Consider the following 24,263-nt stretch of genomic DNA (forward strand, 5'->3'; position numbering starts at 1 on the left):
GGTTGAGACCGGAAGACATCAAATTAGATTGGAATTGTCTGGCCATCACAATAGATAAGAAATAATGTCTTAAAATTGTTGTTGCACTTCGGTCTCCCAATACACAATACGTTCAGATTCAGCAACTGGTACGACAAGAACAGAACAGGAATAACAAGATGGATTGGTTGAGGAAGTCGGAGATGGTTTCTACCAACCACAATAATGAATTGGAATTGGCTTTATTTTTTAGAGCGACGATATTGGATTTGTTGAAATGAATCTTCTTGTTATGATTTTGTGCATTCGAGATTGGCGTCTAATGCTGCCACAGATTTCCAAAGCGGGGGATAACTCCGTCGCGGAATTGGCACTATTGGAGTATTGGGTACTCTATTGAAGGAAGAACAAAGTGAAATCACATGCATAATTGTGTTTATTTATTTATTTGTTTTGCGATACACATATCTCTGCACCTCTCCACCGTAGAAAAATGTGAAATTTTAATGATTTGGGTTTATAAAATATCTTAAAATTGTTTGTAGAATTCATTAGAGTGATTTGAATCGTTACTAAAGGTAGGTTTGTGGAGGGGTGAGTGTGAAATACTAATGATTTGGACTTGTTTTAGCGTCTTAGAATTATTTGTAGGATTCATAATTAGAATGGCTTGAAATGTTACTGAGCCTAAGTTTGTGCTTCTTGTGTGTGTTTGTAGAGGGGTGACTTAGAGGGTTGACTTACAGTGTTACTAAATTGTTGCTAATGTTGCAACTTAATTATATTGTAGGAAAATTTGATGCCTTGGAAGTGTCTTTTGGAGTTACAAGTTACATATAAATTAAACACATTTCTCTTTTACCCTATATAGATAAACATTATTATTGTCTACTACTATCACTTTATTGTCTACTACTATCTCTTTTATATATAACAACATGCATGTGAAAACCTTTCCTTTACTCAATAACTATTGATTTAGGTTGTATAAATTTTAGGCTATATGAAGATCAAAATTAAAAAAGCATAAGAATCTCTTCACGGTTAAACACCTCGTTTGGAGATTAATGAGCAATAAAGCTGAGCATCAAACAATGATCTCCCAATGCTTCCAACTATACTCTCCACGTGTTTTCGACAATGAACTCCTGATGGGGATTTTCCGACTATACTCCCCACGTGTTTTTGACGATTGTAAGTGTCAGAAGACTACTTTTTTTTTCTTTATACAGTGATTGATCTTATTATAATACATATTTTGCAATCCTTAAAGCCCCTAAGATAGGATATTTAATGACACATCCAAAAAAGTGTCATTAATATTACTTACGTGACATTGATTTTAATGTCCATAATCAACTTCTCATGACATTTACTATGTACTCTGACCTGTCATTGTTGAGGTTGTTTATTTCTGTAACGTCCATATGATTTATTTTTTCCGTTATTGATGACATTTATGTTGTGTCATGGATTGACGTTTAGTAGCATTTAATTATTGTCTACATATATAATCTCCTAATAATTTTTGTGTGTAATATTTTCTTATATGCTGAGAGTACTTTAAAGTCATTACTTTTCAGATCACACCATGGTTTTTACATAATAATGTAATTACTTAATTCTACATTATTTTTTTTTCCGTAAAAAAATCGAATTAAGGATTTTCATGATTTTCCTGAGACGCGTTTACCTTATCATTTCTTATACAATTAAAAAGCAAAGTAGCCATATATTTGTAAATTGGTCAATATATTGATATGAAGAGTTAAATTATTTTGGCAAACCAATACTTGGTGTACATTTTAAGAGAAGCCGTTACATAAAGTATTGCAATGAAATACATGCCACATATCCTTAACAAAAAATCTTGAAAAATAACATATCTATAGCGACATGTTTCTATGCTCCATGGATTACTTAAAAACCTGCAAAATTGCAGAAAATGTATGCTCGTTTTTTACCTATACAAAATATTGTAACATTATCCAAATTAATAAGTACTCACACTCAACATAACAAACACACAACTAGCTTATAAGCATATAGAACTCAATGGAAACCATAAGCACCTTAATAACAAGACTATAGGACAATAACATAGCAAATTTATCAACTCAAGAAAGTAAGCTTATCAAAACTAAGAAAAAGAGACTAATATCAACCAATTTTATTTGAACAAATACGTATAAATATAAATAAGAAAAAAAGATTGCAAAATGGGTTTCTAAAAATTATAAATTACTTTAGAATGTTCCAGGGAGAAGTTCTTAATCAAACAACGTAGATGGAGGCTATACTTGTACCAACCATGCATCCATCACAAACTACATATATTGTAGCCAATTGAATCATATTACAACACACACTAGAACAAATATAGGCTTTAATGTCGGTTGGGAAAAATGGAAAATGAACATTAATGTCGGTTTTGAAAAGGCGGATGTTTAATGTCGGTTTTCCACCGACATTATAGACTAAGCTTTAATGTCGGTTTTAAACCGACATTAAAGGTCCGCCCTTTTGAAAACCGACATTAAAGGTCCATTTAATTTTTTTTTAATAATTTTATTTTGTGAAAAAATAACAGTCTCTCTCTTACTTTACTCTTTCGACCCTCTCCTACTCGCGCAATCCCTTTTCTTCTCCAAATGAATTCGTCCATTTCTTCTTCGACGACTTTTTCTTCTCTGATGCCCGTTCCTTCTCCGAATAAAAATCGCTGCCACCATTGAGCTTGTCGCCTCTATTGTGATTTGGCGTTGGTTTTGGAAACCTTCTTCAACCTCTCTCCTTCAAAAGTCAATCGGCATCCTTGGCGTTGGTTTGGCAGAGAGAAAGTGATTGAGGAAGATCACAGATTTCTCATTGTTTTTCTCATCTTCTTTTCTTTTTCTGAATCCTTCCCATATTCATCCAAAGGCATGCTCATCCACTTTCTGTAGAGGTAAATTCGTATTTTACATTTTCCATTCTTCATCTTCGATTTTGATTTTCGATTTTCATTGGGTTTCCTTCCTTTGAGTTTCTGTTTCTCCGTTTCGTTCAATGGGAATGTTGCGGTTGATTGATTTGTTTTTTATAATTTTATGAACTATTCATATCCAACTTTAGGGTTTAGGGTCGAATCACCATCGCTGTTATGCCTGTTATGCCGTGAATTTTTTCTGCACATGACTTGTGGTATTTATAAAATCTGGAATAAACATATAGAATCACCGGTCTTAGAATGTGCAGTTTTGTAAATTTTATACAGCAGCTCATCCATGAAAGTTCAACTTTTTGGAATTTGGTTTTCTACACTTGCAAGTTTATGGAAAACGTTCATTCACATATTTCATACATTTGACAGATGCTCGGAACAGACAAATTTATTAAAGTTATTGATTATATACGCCGGTCCATTCAACGGGACACCTTGGTATTCATCTGACTTGTGGAATAATCTCTTTTCCATCTGCCAATTCATTTGAAATTAATGACACTTCTCTATGCTAATTGTTTATATTCTTTGAAGTTTGTATTTGTCAACAGTGCATTCTCACCGGGTCCAGATGAGACAGTTATTGATCTATATAATGTGAGTTGATATTGACTCATTTCTTCTCTTTATGTTCAAGTTGCGTTTGTACACTGTTTACATTAACTTTTAGAAGAAAAAAAAAAAGAGGTGAGGGATGTGTGTGTGTGTGTTGGGGGGAGGGTGAATTGGTTGGAATCTATCTTAAAAAAAAATCTATTTATTGGCCGGTCAAAGCCTGTCATCTAAACTTAGGGGGTATATTCATTGAAGGTGTAGTGTAGACTTATGATGTTGATGCTGGTCATGAATCATTCTTGAAAATACCCATCATTGTATATTTTTATGAGGTGAAGGGAAAAGGCTTGAGCAATCAAAATTTGAAAACTTTCTGAAGCAGGATATCTGTAAGAACTCTTAGATTATCATGAAACAAATATAGCATAAGATCAGATGAGTAACCTTGGATGGACGCAAATCACTGGATGTAAACTATCCACCTGAATTTTTATCGGTTTTCTCAGAAAGTGACAGATTGTCAACTTCGTCACAGAGTATGGTAAGTGTTAAATTATATTCTTGAATTATGTTTATTTGATTATACAATTGAGTTAGATTATCTTGTGTTTCAATTGTTTCTTATAAGAGGTCTTATTATTTTACTTTTACCTCTTTAGTGTAAATAGGTTCTTAATTTGAGTATGTAGGGTTAAACATTTAATCTATCAATGGAATCGATTTTGACAATTTAATTTGATTCACATCCCCTTTACGAGCTGGGAAACAAAATGAAATTGTTGTAGAAAACTATAGAAGCTATGAGGCTGAGTTTTATATGTTGATGACTACAGGAAGAAGTAGAGGCTGAAATGAGGAGGCTGAAGTTGGAACTAAAGCAAACCATGGAAATGTATAGCACAGCCTGCAAGGAAGCACTAACAGCCAAACAAAAGGTGAAAGAAATTGTATTTTGTATGGAAATAGTTAAGAAGTTTAAAACAAACTCTTCACATATGCTGCAGGCAATAGACATTCAGCGATGGAAATAATCATTCTGGTATAAAGCTAGAGATGTTTCTTGCAGATTCCCTATAGTTGTGTATAGAATTATGATCTTTGGAATATGATTTTGATTTGATGATAGCAGAAGATGAAGTTAGTAGAAATCTGTACATCAGCAACCAAATATTTTGGTAAAGGCTATGAGTGAAACGATTAAATTTTAGATAATTCAGTGATGATTTGCATGAGAGTGCACCAACAACCTAAGCTTTATAGGTGCTGCTTATGATACCCAATTACAGGAAATTACTCATCCACTCCAAATCAGGTCCCTCATTGGAAAAATCAAACAAGTTATCGACGTCATACTCCAAGTTTGAGCTGTTTTCACGTTCTTGAGACGTTTTCATGTAACAACCAACAGGATGCCATATTTATTATTTATTCACAAAGTTCATTGTTGTTTCTAGTTTGTTGCCATATTTTTCAGTCAGGTTATGGCAATGAGGAAATACCGCTGGCCCTGGTGTGGTGTTTTTTCTTTTGAAGATTAAAAAAAAAAATCTTTGTGATATGTGGTTTGCTTGCTTTGAACGACCTTTTTTTCTCTTAAATAAGTTGGTTTCTGTTTTTACATTTTTGTTTTGTTTGTGATATGGATACTTAGTTACGTAGGTTTCGGTTGCGAGACTTGCAATTATAACTAGGTCATAACATTGTTACTTATCAATTCAACCATCTTGATATCTTTTACAGGGAGATATCACTAAACAAATGACTGCAATAGAAGAAATGGTTGCAAGTGAGTACAATTAGCCAGACCCTTATCTTTGTGACAAGATCTTGAAGATGGTCATTTGTGAAGCGTTCTAGTTTGCTATTAGTTGCAATTTTAGTTATTGCTCTCTCAATATATTCTTTTTCTTTCTTTCTTTCTTTTTTTCCAAAGGATGATCAGTGTATAATAATTAAGCTTCATAATTTCTTTGTATTTGGAGCCAAGTTGTATATAAATGTACACATTATTAAGATTTCATTTTGTATATGTACAAGTAAAAGATTTCATTTTTAACTATTTGGTGTCATACAAAATGGACAATAATGCAACGATTTAATAAAAATAAATTTGAAAAAACGACATTAAAGACAGCTTTAATGTCGGTTAAAAAAAAATTAAAAACATCTTTAATGTCGGTTATCCACCGACATTAAAGATAAACCGACATTAAAGGCCTTCAATAACACCTTCAAAGATGTCGGTTTATAACCGACATTGAAGGCCTTTAATGTCGGTTTATAACCGACATTAAAGATGTCTTTAATGTCGGTTATAAACCGACATTGAAGCCCAACCGACATTAAAGCCCTTTAATAACGCTCGCAAAGATGTCGGTCGCCAAGTGACATTAAAGGCCTTTAATGTCGGTTTTAAACCGACATTAAAGGCCAAATTTCTTGTAGTGACAGTATACTCATTTCAACAAATTATTGCATCTCAGATAATATAAAAAGCTCTTTGAGTAAAAATAGATTGTCGTAACACAATAGGCCTACATGCCACACTCTAGAGGATTAAAACTATGTGCATGTGTTCGGGGGAGGAGGGCCACTTACCGCTAACGTTGATAGTACACTACAAGGTTTATCCAATAGTTGGAGAACACAATAAGGTAGATAAGTTATCTAGTTCTAAAAATACATAACTAATATTTCGGCAACTCAGATGACTCAAAGGTAGTTCGTATAGGTTGGGAAATGAGGGGTTTGCATAACGACCCATTGCACAGTACAAGATTTATCAACTTCTTAATTATATTCTAATATGATTTATCAAACACACATGTCTAAACAATCTATCCACACAACTAATTTATGACTGTCATAACTGCAGATAGTTAAAACACTTCAACATTTATTCTAATTCAACACAGTCAAACTAAAGATTCTAAAAGTATGTTTTATAAATACTACCTTTTTCACCAAAATATAAGTTGAATTTTACCGCAAAGAACAGAAGAAAAAAAAGATTACAAGACAAACTTCGACGAAAATCCCATACATGCCATGTAGGAGTATATAATTTGTAGATGACTTACATCATTCAAGTGAACTCAAGTTAAAGTTCACAAACAAATTTCTGAGATAAGCTTTAAATTTGAAAACAATCACTAGTAGAAAAATGGCCTACAATGACAGTTAAATGCTGTCATTAAAAGCTTTCGTGACAGTTTTTTAGAGTCATTGATGCAGTCATGGAAAGTATTTCATGACAGTTGTAAAAAACTGTCACGAAAAGTGATTTTTCATGACATAGAATAAATTTCACGAATTAAACATTTTATGACAGATTATAACTGTCATTATTTAGTTACAATGACGGTTAATAACTATCACAATTTACATTTTATGATAGTTAATATTTTATGACAGCTTATAACTGTCATAGTTTACTTTTTATGACGGAGGATAACTGTCATTGTTAATATTCTATGACTGATATTAAATGTCATTATTTATCATTTATGACACATTTTAACTGTCATCATTTTACAGCCCTCTTTCTTATTGAATCTTGTATTTCTTGTGGCCTTGCCATTACACATATCATTACAGACTAATACAATCACATATGGAAAAACAGTGAACGCTTTTATTGGCCCAACACACTTTGTAATATTGCTTTAATTGTTGGTACAAATGTGTTTTGGTACGAACAAACTATTTAAATAACTACATTTAAACAAAAAAATTTCCTATTTTTGTACGAATTTGAATTTTTGAATGTATTTTTAAATTTTAATGGACATTGCTTTTTTGTGTGATTAATCTTTTTTAATGATTTTGAACTTTTGAATGAATATTATTGTAGACTTCGATTTTGAAAAGAATATGAAAATTTGGGTTGAAAGACTATAAAAATGATGAAAATTAAATTCTTACCAATATAAAAATTAAAAATACAATATAATTAAAAAACAAAAGACCAACCCGCCGGCGCCAACCCAACCCGGCCCAACCCGAATTTTTTGGGTTGGGTTAGGTTGGCTTGACCCTTGAATATTGAACCGATAGGGTTCAAATTTTGCCAATCCGACCATTTTGGGTTGGTCCACATGTTTCCTCCAACCCGACTTATGTACACCCCTACTCCAAATGCTATAAAACTCATCACTTCGAATTAGGAGCTAAAATTTTGAGATAATGTAGTTAGGAGGATGAGAAACGAGTTTGTAGAATAAAATTTCTTGATTTTAAGTTATCAATTTCTAAAGTCAAGTTTTGTTTTTCAAAGGCAAATCTAAAGCTTCCAGGTAGTGATCATTTCGTGTCGAGCTTGATCTGCAGTTGCTATTGGTAAATTGAGGTTATTATCTTTATAGGTAGCATGCGTATGGATTTAGCAAAAGTTAAAAGTCATGAACCTCTATTTAGTAAGATTTATGTTTCGACTGCATGTTTGTGCTAAATAGTTTATAAGTGTAAGTATTTAGCTTGGATTGTTTTAGTTAACATACAATGTTAAGCTGCTGTGTTAGGTAGGTTAGTTAGTTGTGAGGGTTGTCAAAGTATGACAATGTTTGCTAGCTCTTGCACCCTCTTTTGAGGTTAGGAAAAGAGAGAGGGGAGGGGGCTCCAAGAAGGGTTGTGACACCTAGTCAGATAAATAATTAAAAATAATGTATTAATTTGTAATATATCAACATATAAATTATCAATGGAGAGGAAAACATAATGTAAAAAAGATAGAATAATTATTAGTACCTGTCAATGAGGACCTCAATTAAAGTGTAACAACTGACTTGCAAAATTTGTAAACACATAACAAGTAGAATCATACTTACTTAAAATAGCTCCTAAAATAATTCAATTGCTCCTAAACAATAAGAACACGATTTTAGAGTGCAAACTTAATTCGAAAACCTTAATCAAACTACAATAATAAATGGTTAACGTGAACTTAGCTCAATTGACACTTGTATATATTTGAGGACAAGAAGTCCCAAGTTCAAATCCTTCACTACAGGAAAAAAGGTCTACGATAACTCGCTAAAAATGCCATCGTAGACATTTTATAGCGTTTAGAAATCCACTACTATTAAAAGTCTGAATTTTTAATAGTGTTTTATAAAAGCCATAAAAAGTATGCATTTTGATAGAGTTGTAGGAAGGTTATAAAAACGACTTTGTAATAGTGTATCTTCTATTTATATCATTTATGATAACGTTTTCTCAAAACATGAAAAACTTTTTATAGTGTCTTATGAAAGCTATAAAAAGTGTGCATTTTGATAGCGTTTTGAAAAGGTTAAAATAACTTTGTAATAACATTTCTTCTATTTATATTATTTATGATAGCGTTTTGTTAAAGCATGTAAAACTTTTTATAGCAAGTATAAAAAGTTATTGATTGTTTATAATAGTATTTTTTAACAAATATAAACGTTTAGTCATACCTTTAGATAAAAGCTACAATAATGTAGTATTTTCACATATTTTATCTATAATAAACTTTTTTAAATATCAATATTCAATTCCCAACATCAACATATAAAATACATCCCAGTTATGTGGAGGAAATCTATTTAAAAGGCTAATTCATGTCTCATACATTGTTAGTTAGTAAAAAGTCAAATAACAAAAAATGATCCTTATAATATAGAAAGAGTTATTACCATTAAAATGTTATTTATGTTATTTTCACAAAAGATTTATATTATCTTGCACAAAATGCTACTTTTGTAGTTAAGTATTTTCACAAAAGATAGTCACTAATATATCATTCAACCCAATACAATGATCAACCTACACATTAGTTCCAGAAAGATAATAGGATACAAATCTAAATACTTGAAGCTTGTTGTGTCTTGGTAATGACATTCTTGGGCTTTGTACAATTGTTCTTTTATCGACCTACAAAAAAAAATATGAAAAAAAACTAAATGAATGATTAAGTTTATACACAAAGATTTTAGTTGAAAAAGCTAGCTAGAAGTTAATACTTAAAGAATGTACATACTTAAAATAACTTTGTCAAGAGGCCATGCTACTGTGCTTCCAACAACATCCTCAATGTATGTCATTTCTGAGTTAGGTCTCCATAAAAATGCAACCGACTTGTTTGGAAAGTCTACCCAAACTCTAACAGCATATGGACCGAGAGGAACATGGTGAACAGTAACTTTAGGATCATTTGAGGACCATCAACCTTCATAAACCACCTCTCCTGTACCACCCCAATCTAGCAATGTGCACTTGCGGAGAGTATTGTTGTTATTAATACTCTACACCGACAAAGCAATATAAAATGCAATATTAAACATAATGAGCAAGTTATACCAATTAGAAATAAAGTATTAGAAATAAACAATTAAAGACCTTACCAGAGGTGAAGTTCCAATCGAGTTAGTAGCAACATTGTTAACCACTTGATCATTGGTAGCATTAGAAAGTTGGTCGCTTCCATTACCCTAATGTATACAAGTTAGAAAATAGAAAAATAATATGTACAAGTTAAACAAATATTAGAAATAAAGAATATAAACTTAATATGCTATGAAACTTTATAATTGTGATTTAAGAAGGTGAGATATTAAAGATTTCATTTGAGACATTTCAACCTCCATCTTCTCACACTTCTCTTCGAATTTGGCATAATGACGATATGTTTAAGACAATAAAGAAAGCTTCGATGTGGTGACTCCAAATCCAAATGCTCTAATATGACCACGATCAATACCAAGAACTTTACTTATTGCATCATTTGCCACACCGTTTGAAGAAGTGTTTATCCCTTCATTGTCAATTTCTTTGATACGCTCCTAAATTACATAAATGTGTAAATACAAAAAGGTAGACAATTATTTTTACATCGGTAACTATCAATGTTTCTAAAAATCATAATAAACATAATACACATCTTTTAATATTTCCTTTTCCATAACCCGTCCCAAGTTGTACTAGAAAAACTACAATAATAAATGCTAAAGAAAGATTTTTTTATATGAACAAAATTATAAAAAAAAAAAGAAAAACTAGCCAACAAAAATTTAGCTCAATTGGTACCTATATGAACTTGAAGATGAGAGATCTTTGATTCAAATTTCCTCTCCCTCAATTTTTATACTAAAAAGATAAAAATAAAACCATAATTCTTTTTTGCACACACTTTAAATCAAGTCCAAACCACAAAAAGAGAGTACCGAAGGGTTAAAAAACCAATCTACATTACTTTAACTAGGACTGGAACCACCTAAAAAAACTCAACTACATAGAACTTACCAAAACAAAATGTATAGAAGTTATAAGAACCACCACATATTATAAGATGAATATACTTTGTACCTTGTTTTTAGCTTTGATTTTTCTACATCAGTCGGTACATATCAGATGATAATCCTAAGAGGTACACTCTCCTAACAAACATTAACTGAGACCTAGGTACACTTTAAACAGAATGCATTCATAGGAATAAAGGTGATTAAAAAATTTATAAATGATCCTCTAGGCTCTAACTTAATTGAGAAGTTCATAAAATAAATGCAATTGGAGGACATGCCAAAACAAATTAAATAAACAAAGCCTCCACAGATAAATAATATAATAATAATATAATAATAATAATAATAATAATAATAATAATAATAATAAACCATAAATGTGAACATTGATAATAATAATAAACAAAGCCTCCACAGATATATAAAAAAAAAAAAACGAAACTGAAGAATTAAAACTAATATGAGGCTTTCAACATGGCTGTCACTTTTGATAAAAGGGAGTCATTTGCATTCCCTCTTTATACCATACCAGATTACACGCATGATTAATATGTGACATCTATCAAAAAAAAAAAAAAAAAAAAAAACAATGGAAAGAAAGAAAAGAAATTTGCCTCTACAATTATATAAATGGCAGAAGGAGAATAATCTAGTTGGCAGCTCCATGATTGGAGGCAATAGTTCCATCACCACCTACTTCCACAACCTTATTTACTAGCATTGTTACTGATATGCTACTATTTAAATAAAATAGAAAACTTCAACAGGCATCATTAAAACTCAATGAAATTTAAATATTCATTGAATAAAAGTTCTACCAAGTATACTTATAAACTCTAATTCAATGTATAACTACTATAACAATACTTTAGTACATGCTAGCTAGTCACAGCATATCACCACAAGAGTACAAAACAAAGCTAAATATCCAAAACACATACAATTCAAGAACATTGATACTCAATCAAACACACTTGGATCTAATAAACTCATTCAACCTAAACCTTGTTAGCCAACAATCTTTTCCAACTTATTGAAGCTCACTCAATTCAAACACACTTCTTAATCTATACCAATTTCTAAACCTAATCATCAAAAATAATTTCAAAAATAGCTATATAAGTACAACCAAACACATAAAAACAATAAGTTTCATAATAACCTTATAATATTAAAGAAATCATCCACATACCTAGTTAGAAGAGACTCTCTTATGTGCTTGTCGTTTTACAACTAAAATAAGTCAAGTTTAAAAGAACAAAGATGAGGGATGACATAAGAGACCCTTTTTGGACTACCATTTTTTTGGTATAGCTTAGCATATATCTTGAAATTTAGTGATGTTGAAATCCTAACTCTTTCATATTTATTTACAATAAAATCTCTTGAAACTCACAGAACGAGCATAAACACATAAACTAACCACCAACACATAAACACATTTTAATAGCAAAAATGAGCTGAAAATTTACTAGTAAAAAATTGAATCTAAAGTAGTAATGTAAGAGAAATTGCAGTATTGAGACTCATTTTAAGGTAAAACTTTGTTGCGGCATTTCCTCAAACAAGTTTTCAGCATATACTCATAAATGTTGTTGTGGAAGTGAATTCAAAAATTAAAAAAAAAAAAAAAAAAAAAAAAAAAAAAAAAAAAAAAGTTCAACCGGGAAAGCAAGAGAGAGGGGACGACTTGAGAGATGGAAGAGTGAACTTACCATTGGAGAGAAACAAAAACACCACCTCCAACTCAATTCACCAACACTACAAGAACTTGGTATTTTAAAGCCTTCAATGATAACACATTTTAAATAGGACTATTAAAAAACACTTAGAGATAAAAAAAAATTTGCCCGCCCAATATTTTTCCTCGAGAAGATTTCAGTCAAACGTGACATGTCGCGGGTATACTTGTCCAAGGTGTTGTTTGTCTATGGCCGTATGTCCGATTACCCCTAAATCGCTTTGTCTTTATGTCTTATAAGTAGTTTAGTTTTCGTGTCATCGAGCCACAATGTGACATTTCGGCTTTTTCATATGCAAGTCTGCTAAGGCCAAAAATCTCAATATGTACTAGGGGTAGCACACTACTTGAACCCCCAAGCTTCGTCGCACTCTTTGCAACCTAAGCTATTTTCTTTGCAATTGACAGTCTTTAATGCTTTCTTTTATGATGTTTTCAACAATTTACTTTCTCTCTCCCGTTTTATAAAATAATTTTCCCAAGAATGTGGAGGGAGGCTACATCATACCGCAAGCTGAAGGAATGAAATTCCTAAAGCGGAAGCGTATGAACGCCGTGCAAGTGAAATTCAATTTATGAAACCAATAAATTCAAAGAAAAATAATAAACATGCTTCTCATTGAGGAAAAGGTGAAAATAAACTAATCTTTGTAGAACCAATTCTTCTTCCAAGCTTCAAGACACCACAAAATCTTCCTCGTTATTCTCCAAGTAAATAATCATAGAGAGTTGTGCGCTTCTGTAATTTTGGTGAGGGAAGAAGTATTTGGGAGAATTTTTGTTTTGTTTTGAAATACAGAGAGATCGTAAGATTGTGCTAAAAAAGACTTCCTTCTTTTTTTCTTTTAAAACAAATCTTAACAATGGATCCCCTTCTTTCCCACATAGAATAACTCCCAAGGGAGTTATTCATTCTATTTAATATATATATATTAAATTAAATAAAATTAATATATATTATATCTCATATAATATAAAATCAATATAAATTTAATTAAAATATATTATATCTCATATAATATAAACTTTATATTATATATAATATAACCAATGGTTTAGATCTCTCATATAATCTATAGTTCTAATATGAATCGAATTCAATTTTAGCCTATAGTTTATTTATGAATCTTATTCATATTATTATTATTATTTGAATCATATTCAAATATTAACTTCTCTCATAAAAACTTTACATTATAACGTATCAAATACATTATATTAATTGTATCATATACAATTTATTCCCTTTAATCAATTTGAACAATTCAAATTAAACAAAAAAAAATTGATTCTCATCTATCCTTATTGAGCTAACAAGGGGACCTTATGGACCTACAGATTGAAGCTCCAATGAAATGAGATTAACTAATTAAACTCTTTAATTAAATTAATCTCCATTCATTAACTATTAGTCATTTAACTAAAGACTAATAGTTGCACTTTTCTTACTATAGATATATTTTTGTGTCAATTAGATATAACCAATCAACAGTGCAATGACCCTTCACAAATTGCTCGTAAGTACAACTAGGCCAAAAATTACTGTTTTGCCTCTGTAGTTACATCTAACTCCTTAAGTACCACTGATTCCTCTAATGAACAATAATTATAGTCCTACTATAACTGATCTCCTCTCAGGCCAAGAGAGGGTGTGGTGTCACATTGTTCAAGCCCTGAAATCAACCCTTAAGAGAGCAATTTCTCTACTTACTCTATCTATAGAGAATGAGTGAATTCCTTCTTGTGTAGCTATGTTCCCAGCTCCCCAATAAGACGAATCCCCAAAATGGTAGGCATATTAAGTCGGCTACATAGGCCACTCTCACCCATACAAATCAAAGGATTGCCTTCATAGGCAGGAGTTCACAACTCACTCAGGATTCATATCAAGTCACTTATAGTCATCCTGGTGAAATGTAGTCTCAACTAGTAACGATGTTAATAAGAGAGACTATTCATTTCATGGTCCGGTCTTATACAAACTCTTTGTATAGAATACCCCCGCTCTAATGTCTCGACATGAATGATTAGGATCAAAACATTTGTAGCACTTTAGAACAATTGTAACAACTACAAAGCAGGCCGTATTCGTAGTGTCATCAGGATAAGGTATCCAGCCTTATCCATTTACTACAGACCATTTAGGTTATCACTTAAACATGATCCACTTGTATGTCTCCACATACATGTTTAGGTTACAGAAGATAACCTTTGATGTTAGTTTATTGGTTTTGTGAGTTAATGCAACTAAATGTCAAATAAAATAAAACACTTTATTTTATTAGATAAATAAAAAGTTTGTATAATATATACAATTACAAACTACAAGACCATGAGATTTAGGGCATCAACCCCAACAATCTTGTCTGCAGATTTCGAATATCGGCTGACTTGTTGACCAAGTAGAACAAGTGTCGTACAATCGTGTTTGAAAAGTTACGATTGTGACACGACACCCCCTCTTTTACTCTACCAAACGGTCGGTTGATACCCACGTCTCGTGTCACACGCACAACCGCCCTCTATTCAACAGAAGACGACGCCGATGTTGTCTCTATCCAATCACAGCCACATGACCGCCCTCTTTTCCTCAAGCAGTACTACCACACGGCTGTGATACCCACGTTTGGTCTCTTTTACTCAAGCACTACTGCCACATGCACGACTGCCCTTTGTTCAATCGATGACGACGCCGTCATTGTCTCAATCCAATCGCCATTGTCATTGAAGCTCTGGCATCGTCGTCATCTATAAGGTAACGCGCTAAAAATGTTAGGGCTCTCACATTTCAAGCTACTTGGTGAAGATTTTCCTTAAGGTAAGAACAAATACTCTTCCTTCTTCTACGTCATTTTCCAACTGCAGTTGGTTTGAATTTTTCTTGAGGATAGCCCATTTTAGATAGGACTATTGAGAAATGAAAGGAGAAACTTTTTCATCGATCCATTTTTATTTGGGTCCAAAAGGAAACTAAAGATTAATTGCTTAGGGTGAAAATGAAAGGAACAAGTTTACATTCCTTTGTTTATTGCAACATACTCTCTTCTCTCCCTCACTCATTTTCTCAGTGTTGCTATTCTGAGAATTGTGTTTGAAAAGAAATAGGTGATCCATTGCAATGTAGGAAATTTTATGTTGAAGTTTGGGATAGCTTCTTTCGGTATCCTTGCCTATGTTAGTTTTGTGATTACTCTCCTATATTTCATCAGATTCGAGATCTTGATTTTAAGATTCATTGAAATTGGTCGGAGGTTTCATCTTCCTTTTCAATATTTCATTCTTTATAGAATTGAAAATTGGTGGTTTCTTATAATGTCTAAAATGAGTCAATATTTTCTGATATTACGTGGAAAGATTTGCATTTACATTCTTAGAGGTCAGAGGTGATAGCAAGTTAAGCAAAAAAGGAAGTAAGTTGTTTCTGAGTGGATTATGATTTCTAAGTTTTAATAAAAAAAAAATTGATGTTCACTCATAATTTATATCTCAAAATTTTGTATTTTTTATGTTTTCAGTTTCTTACTTATAAAACCATAAAGTTCTGTCTTCTTTTTTCATTTGTCTTTTAACTTGGAATAACCGAGTGTGTGAGTCTTTAGGACAAGTTGAAAATTACTTTAACTTTTTCTCTTATATAAAGAAGATAGAAAGCTCTCGAGGATGATGTTCTAATTAACACTTATCATGATGTTGCAAGTACTCCTCAGAGAAAATATGGTACATTGATCAGATGTTGAAGGTTCTCTCTGAGGTATAGTTTAAATTCTCATATGTTTTTATTTATATTCTCCCATCTTTTGGATTCTTTAAATAGTTTCTTTTAGATATTCTTGGTCCTTTCTTAGATTTCTCTTTATTTTCTCTTCAGTACTAACTTGGAGGTCTCATGTTTTTCAGTTTAATATTGCGAATTCAACTCTTGGCTGCCAAAAGAGCTAGAAATTGATGATGAACAGAAATTGTTAGCTTTCTAATCTCTTTTTATTTCTTCAATCTGTTGCTTTCATCCCAAATGTGCTTTCTGTTCATATCTTCAACTTTTTACATAAAGACATTGGATTGGATGGGTGGCGTGAAAGTGTTATATTTGCTAGAATCCATGAATTTTGTTTTAGAAACTCTATTTTGTTTTATATAAATATACATTGGATTGTTTTAACATAAAAATCTTTGACCATCCTCAGTGTCTACCCTGTTTGCATCAGCTCGAACCGAACTTTTCTTATATTTTCTTATTCACAATATTTAAATTTTCTACTTATTTTGAGTAGACTATGGTTCCGGTAGTGGAAGCTCTATTTTTCATGTTAGTTGACATTTTTTGTTAAAAAGAATTAATGAGATTCTTTTTTTATTTAAGGATTATTTAAAAAAGAGGTTAAAAAGATATTTGTTTTTGAAGGATAAAAGATTTTCCTCATAGGAATATGAGATTCTTTTTATTATTTAAGAATTATTTAATTAAGAGGTTAAAAAACCATTTGTTTTAAATGATAAAAATATTCCTCATGAATAGGAATCTTTTATCTTTATTTTAAAGAAAATCTCAAAGATTTGATAGAGTGACTATTTGTTGAAGCTCTATATGGTTTGTGGTTGGCATCACTGAAAATTCAACTTGCAAGCATTCTTTCGAGAGAAAGGTTTCAAAGGTCAATTACCTTTTTTGTGATGATAAATTACTGAAGATCTACTGGTGATCTTACTGTGTACAAGTTGATAAGAAATATGAAAGGAGACTGAAATAGTTGAACTACGGTCAATGAGTTCAGGGGAAGCTTGAGTTTATCTTCAAGAAGATTCATCCATAAAGTTATATACATAAGAAGAATGTTCCTTATTGTATTGATTTATATTGACAATTGTGAATCTTAATAATATTTCCTATCTGAGTTGTGTGCAGCTTCCCAGACGTAGGTGGTATTCGCCGAACTGGGTTACCAAAGTTTTCTGTGTTATTTTTCTTCTGTTGTTTACTTAGCTATTCCGATTGTTATTTACTTCAGAGTTAACTAAATGATTTTTTATTATCTTACATCGTTTTTTAATTGGTATTAGAGAGGGTTGATGCTGGTTCATTGAGTCTTCAATGGCATGATCGGGAAAGGTGGATCAACAACTCGTTCTCCAGTTTTAGATAGCATAATTAATGCTTATTGGAAGGATATTGTTAAAATTGTTGTCAAAATAGACAGATCTTTAAAGTGTAAATAATGTGAAAGGTATGATTATTATCAAGTTGAATGCCCTAATTTTTAGAAGACAGAAGAAAAGTTTTTGTGCTACATTATCTGATGATGATACAGACGAAAGTGATGAAGAAGGTGAATGTACTAAAGCCTTTATTAGTATTTTATCTAAAGATAAAGCTGAAGATTTTGAAGAAGAAAGTGAAGACAACCTGTCCTTTGAACAATTGAAGATTAAATGGAAAGAAGATTCAGAAGCTAGAATAGTGCAGAAAGAAAAAATACAGAATCTTATGGAAGAAAATGAACGACTATTATCAGTTATATCTTCTTTAAAGCAAAAATTGAGGGAGATCCAGACCGAGTATGATCAGGCTATGAAGTAAGTCAAAATGTTAAATTCAGAAACTGAAAATCTAGATCAAATATGAATTCAGGACAGCCTAGTTCAAATAGATGTGGTCTTGGTTTTAACTCATCTGAAAAAAGAATCAGTCAGACTAATGGTATAAACTTTATTCCTGCTAGTGTAGGTGTAAATCTTGATCAAGCAGTTGAAACTAAAGCTATTAGCTCCATCAAAAGTAACTAGTTGGGTTTGCCATTACTGTGATAAGAGAGGTCATATTAGGCCTTTCTGTTATTCATTACAGAGAGATAGACTCCATCATCGAAAGATTAGTTATCATCCACAGAAGCATAAATCTAATTCCTTCAATCAAATGGAAAGAGGAGTTATAAGGTTTGGAGAGTAAAACAATAAAAAAAGTGTAATATTGCTTTTACAACGATTCGGTCCTCAACAGATGCATGATATTTGGATAGTGGGTGTACTAGACATATGGCAGGGAATCGATCTTTCTTCTTTGAGTTAACAGAATGTTTATCTGGACATGTTACGTTTGGGGATGGTGCAAAAGGCAGAATTGTAGCAAAAGAAAATATTGTAAAACAAGATTTGCCATGCCTGAAAGATGTTAAGTATGTTGAAGTGCTCAAGGCTAATCTGATTAGTATTAGCCAACTATGTGATCAAGGTTGTAATGTTAATTTTAGCAAGGAAAAATGCATTGTGACTGATATTAATAACAATGTTCTTATGAGTGGCATCAGACAGATTGAAAACTGCTATCACTGGGTGTCAAATAATAATCCTTTATGTCATTTATCTAAAGAAGATTAGACGCATTGTTGATGAAGTGAATGTATCAGATGAACATCACTCATGTTTGAGTATCATGGAATTTCTGAGAATCACTATGGTGACAAGCTCTCAGTTTTCACATTTATCTAATGATGAATTGACTTCTGTATTATCTCGAGGAACATTTTCAGTTTGGCCGGTGAATGAGATTTTTGTTGTATCCTTTAGTTTTAAATATGTCATACTCCATAAGATTGACATTATAAACTGGTTTCCTTCATCGCATGCTTCCAGTGCAGCTGATCAGTCTTAAGAGTAAACATACTTTCATGTTCAAAGGGAGAGAAGAGTTTTGTGCAGATTTTGTTTTTTGATGGATTAAGAAGTTTGTGGTAGATGTATTTATTCTGTTTTGGGTCAAAAGAGCAGTGAGCAGTATATTTTGTCTTTGTGATGTGCCTTATGTTTTGATGCTTCTAGTGATGTATGCTTTTGGAAGTCTCTGCATCTCAAGATGGTTTTATATCTATTCTTTGGCTTCGTATCAATGATATTTTATTATGGGGCATCTAGTTGAACATAAAAAGAATTTTCTCTTTTTGACAAAAATGGGAAGTTTGTTGAGATTTTTGTAAAAAAGAATTAATGACATTCTTTTTATTATTTAAGAATTATTTAAAAAATAGGTTAAAAAAATATTTTTTTTGAAAGATAAAACATCTTCATCATAAATAAGAATATAAGATTCTTTTTATTATTTAAGGATTATTTAATAAATAGGTTAAAAAGATCTTTGTTTTTAAAGATAAAAAAATCTTCCTCGTAAATAGCAATATTTTATCTATATCTTTTTAAAAAGACCTCAAAGATTTCATAGAGTGGCTATATATTGAAGTTGTATGCTTGGTTCGTGGTGGGCATCACTGATAATTCAATTTGCAGGCATTCTTTCGAGAGAAAGGTTTCGAAGGTACATCAATTACCTTCTTTGTGATGAAAAATTACTGAAGGTCTATTAGTGATCTTATTGTGTACGAATTGATAAGAAATATGAAAGAAGAGTGAAATAGTTGAACTGTGGTCAATGAATTCAAGGGGAGCCTGAGTTTATCTTCATAAAGAGTCATCCATAAATTCAAGGGGAGCCTGAATCCTTTAAGCTATATTGTACTTAAAGATAGTTATATACATAAGAAGAATGTTCCTTATTGTATTGATTTATATTGACTATTGTGAATCTTAATAATATTTCTTATCTGAGTTGTGTGCAGTTTCCTAGACGTAGGTGGTATTTGTCGAACTGGGTTACCAAAGTTCTTTGTGTTATTTTTCTTCCACTGTTTACTTAGCTCTTCCGATTGTTATTTACTTCAAAATTAACTAAAGGACTTTTGATTATCTCACACTGTTTTTCACATATGTTATAGAAAAGATATATGCTCTGTGAAGCATACACACCTTTTCAACATGTCAGGACCGTCTTGATCTTTCAAAGTGAAAGCAAGTTTATACGAGAAATATTTTCCTTGCAAGCCAAACAAGTGTTTTATGCTATAGAAAATGACACTTCAAATTGGTATGTTGTATTAAAAGCAACATCGAAAGGGTTTCATGACTTAGAAATATATGATGAGAATTATGATGATATTTTAGTTAGTAATGAATACATGCATAGTATGGTTGAAGATGCTGATGAAACTAACGAGCTTACTTATGCAAGACAAGATTGTGAAGATGTTTTCATTTTGAGAAGTAGTTTGATGCACTATATAAGCATTTGTTTATATGATTATTTTGTATTAAAAACTTCTATTTTGTAAAGGATTGAGTCCATCTAGATGAGTATCATTTTGATGTTAGTTATTTACTACAAATTAACTTTGTTCATAAATAATTTTGCACAACTTTGTATCAATATCTATAGGTATGTCGTTGGATAAGCCACCTCCACTATGGTGAAAACACAAAGGACGGTAAATATTTATATTATAAAATGATGCTTATTGATTATTTGTTAATATTGATGCTTTTAGGTTGAAATGGAGAAAAGCATATCATTATCTCAAACTGAGCAACACATACAAGATACCATGACATTAAGAGTCAAAGGAAAGAAAAAGGTCTACACAAATGAAGCTTACTAGTGATAGTTTGCTTCTTCCGAATGAGGAGAACATGGAAAGGTTTCTCATTAGTGCCCACCCCAAATGTTTATCACTCAAGCCTAGTCCTACATTAGACTCACCGGCTGCTTGAACAAGATTAGCAATTCGTAGGCAAGCAACAACTTCTAATGTAAATGGATTTGAAGAATAATCCCCATTTGAAACAACGACTTTGCCTAATAAGAAGGCAGTTGAAGATCATGTTGCCAATAAAGAACCCCCATTTGAAATGATAACTTTGCCAAAAAAGAAAAGAAAAACAAAGGACCTACAAAAATGAAGAAAATAGTCGTTGAAAATCAATCAAGAGTGAACCTTGTTTTCAATGAACATGGACAACCCATTGGTGATGAATTGGTAGAATTGACTTCTTTTCTTGGTCAACTAATGAGAGAGGTTGTACCAGTGAATCTAGAGAATTGGCTAAAACTAGCAACAAGATTGAAAATAGTGTTATGAAAATCTATCCGGGTATTAAGTTACTTTATTTTATTTAAATAACTTAGATTGAAGGCACATTTCTTTTTCTCTAATAAGTTCATTGAATTTGATTTCTAACTATTTTATACTTTAGTCAAGGTACAATGAACAAGATTGGCAAAAAAAGAGTTTTTTTTTCAAAAGATGGGTAGATTATGGAAGGCTAGAAAATCTCGCTCAGTAAAAAAAATTCGAGATGTCCCATTTAAGCTGACGCTTGATAATTTACAATCCATAAATGATTGGAAGGACTTTATGAGTGAGAAGACTAGTGCAAAGTTCAAGGTATGTAAATGTCCACTTCAAAACGTATATACTTACATTTTCTTATTATTAATTTATATGAATATTGAATGTCTTTTATTTGAGTAGTTTTGAAAAGTGAAAAATACAAAGCAATGAAGAAAAAACAACTCCCATATACATGTAAAAAAGGCTATGCTCGTTTGGTTGAAGAGATGGTAAAGGTCATTACTGTACTTCAATTTTTCGTCCATATTGTATGTGGTTTCATTGTATAAATCTCATTTTGTAGAAAAAAAGTAGTTCATATCCAACTTCGGTCACAAAGGTTGCATTATAGACTAAAGCACATAAAAGGAAGGATGGACGACTGTTGAACGCATAAGTTATCGAGACACTCGTAGTTTCGGTCACAAAGGTTGCATTATAGACTAAAGCACATAAAAGGAAGGATGGACGCCTGTTGAACGCATAAGTTATCGAGACACTCGTAGTTTTCTTACAGAGGGCTTGAAAAAGTTTTTATGCATTGTTTGACCAATTAAGTCAAAGTCAAAATTTGACTTTGTTAAGTAAAAAGTCAAAATGTTGACTTTTTATTATTTTGTCTGTCTTGACTGATTTCAACCTCTCGAGCATGAATTTGCATTCATTTCTTTAAATTCAAATCACATTAGAATAGTTGGTCACATTAGAATAGCCGGTCAAAGTTTAAATTCAGATAACATTTTTTTAAATTCATTTTTGACTTTGTATTTTTTAAAAAATACAAAGCCAGTCAAAGTTTGGCTTTTCGAAGTCAAAAGTTAACATTTTGACTTTTTACAACTTTGACCATTTTCATCAATTTCGAGCTTCCGAATATGAATATGTATTCATATTTTTAATATTTAAATCATATTTAAACATAAAACTCTATCTTAAAGCTATAACCAACGACTATATCATATATATTTGTTCGTTTCTCTCTCTTAATCTAATTAGAACAATTCAAATTATTCGAACGTATTGTTCTAAGCTAATTTCATATGAGCTAGCAGGAGAACCTAATGGACCTATAGATCAAGGGCTTCAACGATCCGAAATTAACTGGCTAAACCTTTTTAGACCGAGCTAATCAACATTCGTTAACTAACGAGTCATTACACTAAAGTCCTGTTGTTCCAGTCCCCTCACTATAAATATATTTCTGCCCATCTGATATAATCATGATTAGTAAACTAATCTTTTACAGGTTGTTTGTAATCTTGACTAGGTCAAAATACCGTTTTACTCCTGAGATTACATCTTGCTCCTTAAGTTTCATTGATCAATTATAGAATAATTGGTTTAAAGTCCAACCTATAAACCAAATCCCTCTTGGGCCAATAAGAGGGGTAGGGCCATTTGTTCAAGACTTGGATTTAGTTCTTAAGAGAACAACTTATCTACTAACCTTAAAGCAGATAGGAGTGAATTATGTCTTTGCACCCCTATGTCCCTAGCCATCCACCTAGTCTTACCCTTGAAATGGAAGACTTGTTGGGCTAGCGCCGTTGAACTGTCCTTACCTATATAGATTTAAGGATAATTTCATGTAAACAGAAGTTCATAGTTAGCTTAGGATTAAAATTAAGTTACCTAGGTCATCAATAATTGAAGTAGTCAGTTTTATACAGTCAACAGTGTTATAACTTAAAAGTGACTATTACATGATTCCAGTTTTATGTAAACTCTTTACATATGATGCCCTCACTTCTATGTCTCTACATGAACGATTCAGGATCACATCGTTTATACTAACTACAAAGCATGCCGCATCCATAATGTCCCCAAACCGTTTGGACTATATACTCAAACTTGATCCACGTTTATGTCTCTACATAAAGTTTAAGTCTACACTAGATAGCCTCGGGACAATTTATTGAATTCAAGATTATAGTATTCTATTTTTACTAATAAGTTCTCAATAATCATTTTATTGAATAAAATATAATTTTAACTACAAATTATGAGTTTTATGACATAAATTCCAACAATTAGTATTTATTGTGCTATGAAGTATTTGTGTGTGTAGATTTAACTAAAGATGAGTACTTGAAGTAAAATTTATCAAATACTAATTAATTCATAAATTATTTTTGAGAAAAAAGTTACCTTTTTCATAGTTATAAGTTAAAGTTATAGAAAGATTTATATAGCAAAAAACGAAATGTTATCAAAAGGTTCTTACAGTTTAATATTACAGCTGTAAATATTATACTATAGTATAGCGTTGAAAAAATTGTTATTATATGTTAGATGTAACATATTATTTAAGTTATATAAACTTATTATAACTCTAATGAAAAAGGCTATCAATTGTTTTTATAACAACATATATAAGCTATATCATCATACTGTACAATAACACTTATTATAACTTTAGAAAAACGTTATAAAAAACTCAAAACTTTTAATAACATTGGCTATCATGACTTTTGAAAAAGACTATAAAAGCCTATTATAGCCTATAGTCTTTTTCATTAGGTATCATATGTGTT

The 24,263-nt window shown here is 31.5% G+C and overlaps 2 long non-coding RNA genes across 2 annotated transcripts; one reads left to right on the forward strand and one right to left on the reverse strand.

The window, feature by feature from the left end:
- Nucleotides 1-2,648: 2,648 nt before the first annotated feature.
- Nucleotides 2,649-5,535, forward strand: LOC107992276 (uncharacterized). The gene is made up of 5 exons (XR_007821796.1): nucleotides 2,649-2,926; nucleotides 3,332-3,400; nucleotides 3,497-4,058; nucleotides 4,351-4,452; nucleotides 5,258-5,535. It is a non-coding gene; the product is annotated as an uncharacterized LOC107992276 (long non-coding RNA).
- Nucleotides 5,536-9,276: 3,741 nt separating this feature from the next.
- Nucleotides 9,277-9,974, reverse strand: LOC103496165 (uncharacterized). Its single transcript, XR_539085.3, has 3 exons — nucleotides 9,883-9,974; nucleotides 9,519-9,783; nucleotides 9,277-9,412 (listed from the first exon to the last, which is right to left on the reverse strand). It is a non-coding gene; the product is annotated as an uncharacterized LOC103496165 (long non-coding RNA).
- Nucleotides 9,975-24,263: the final 14,289 nt, after the last annotated feature.

The sequence above is a fragment of the Cucumis melo genome, chromosome 6, assembly GCF_025177605.1.
Source record: "Cucumis melo cultivar AY chromosome 6, USDA_Cmelo_AY_1.0, whole genome shotgun sequence".
NCBI classification, from domain to species: Eukaryota; Viridiplantae; Streptophyta; class Magnoliopsida; order Cucurbitales; family Cucurbitaceae; genus Cucumis; species Cucumis melo.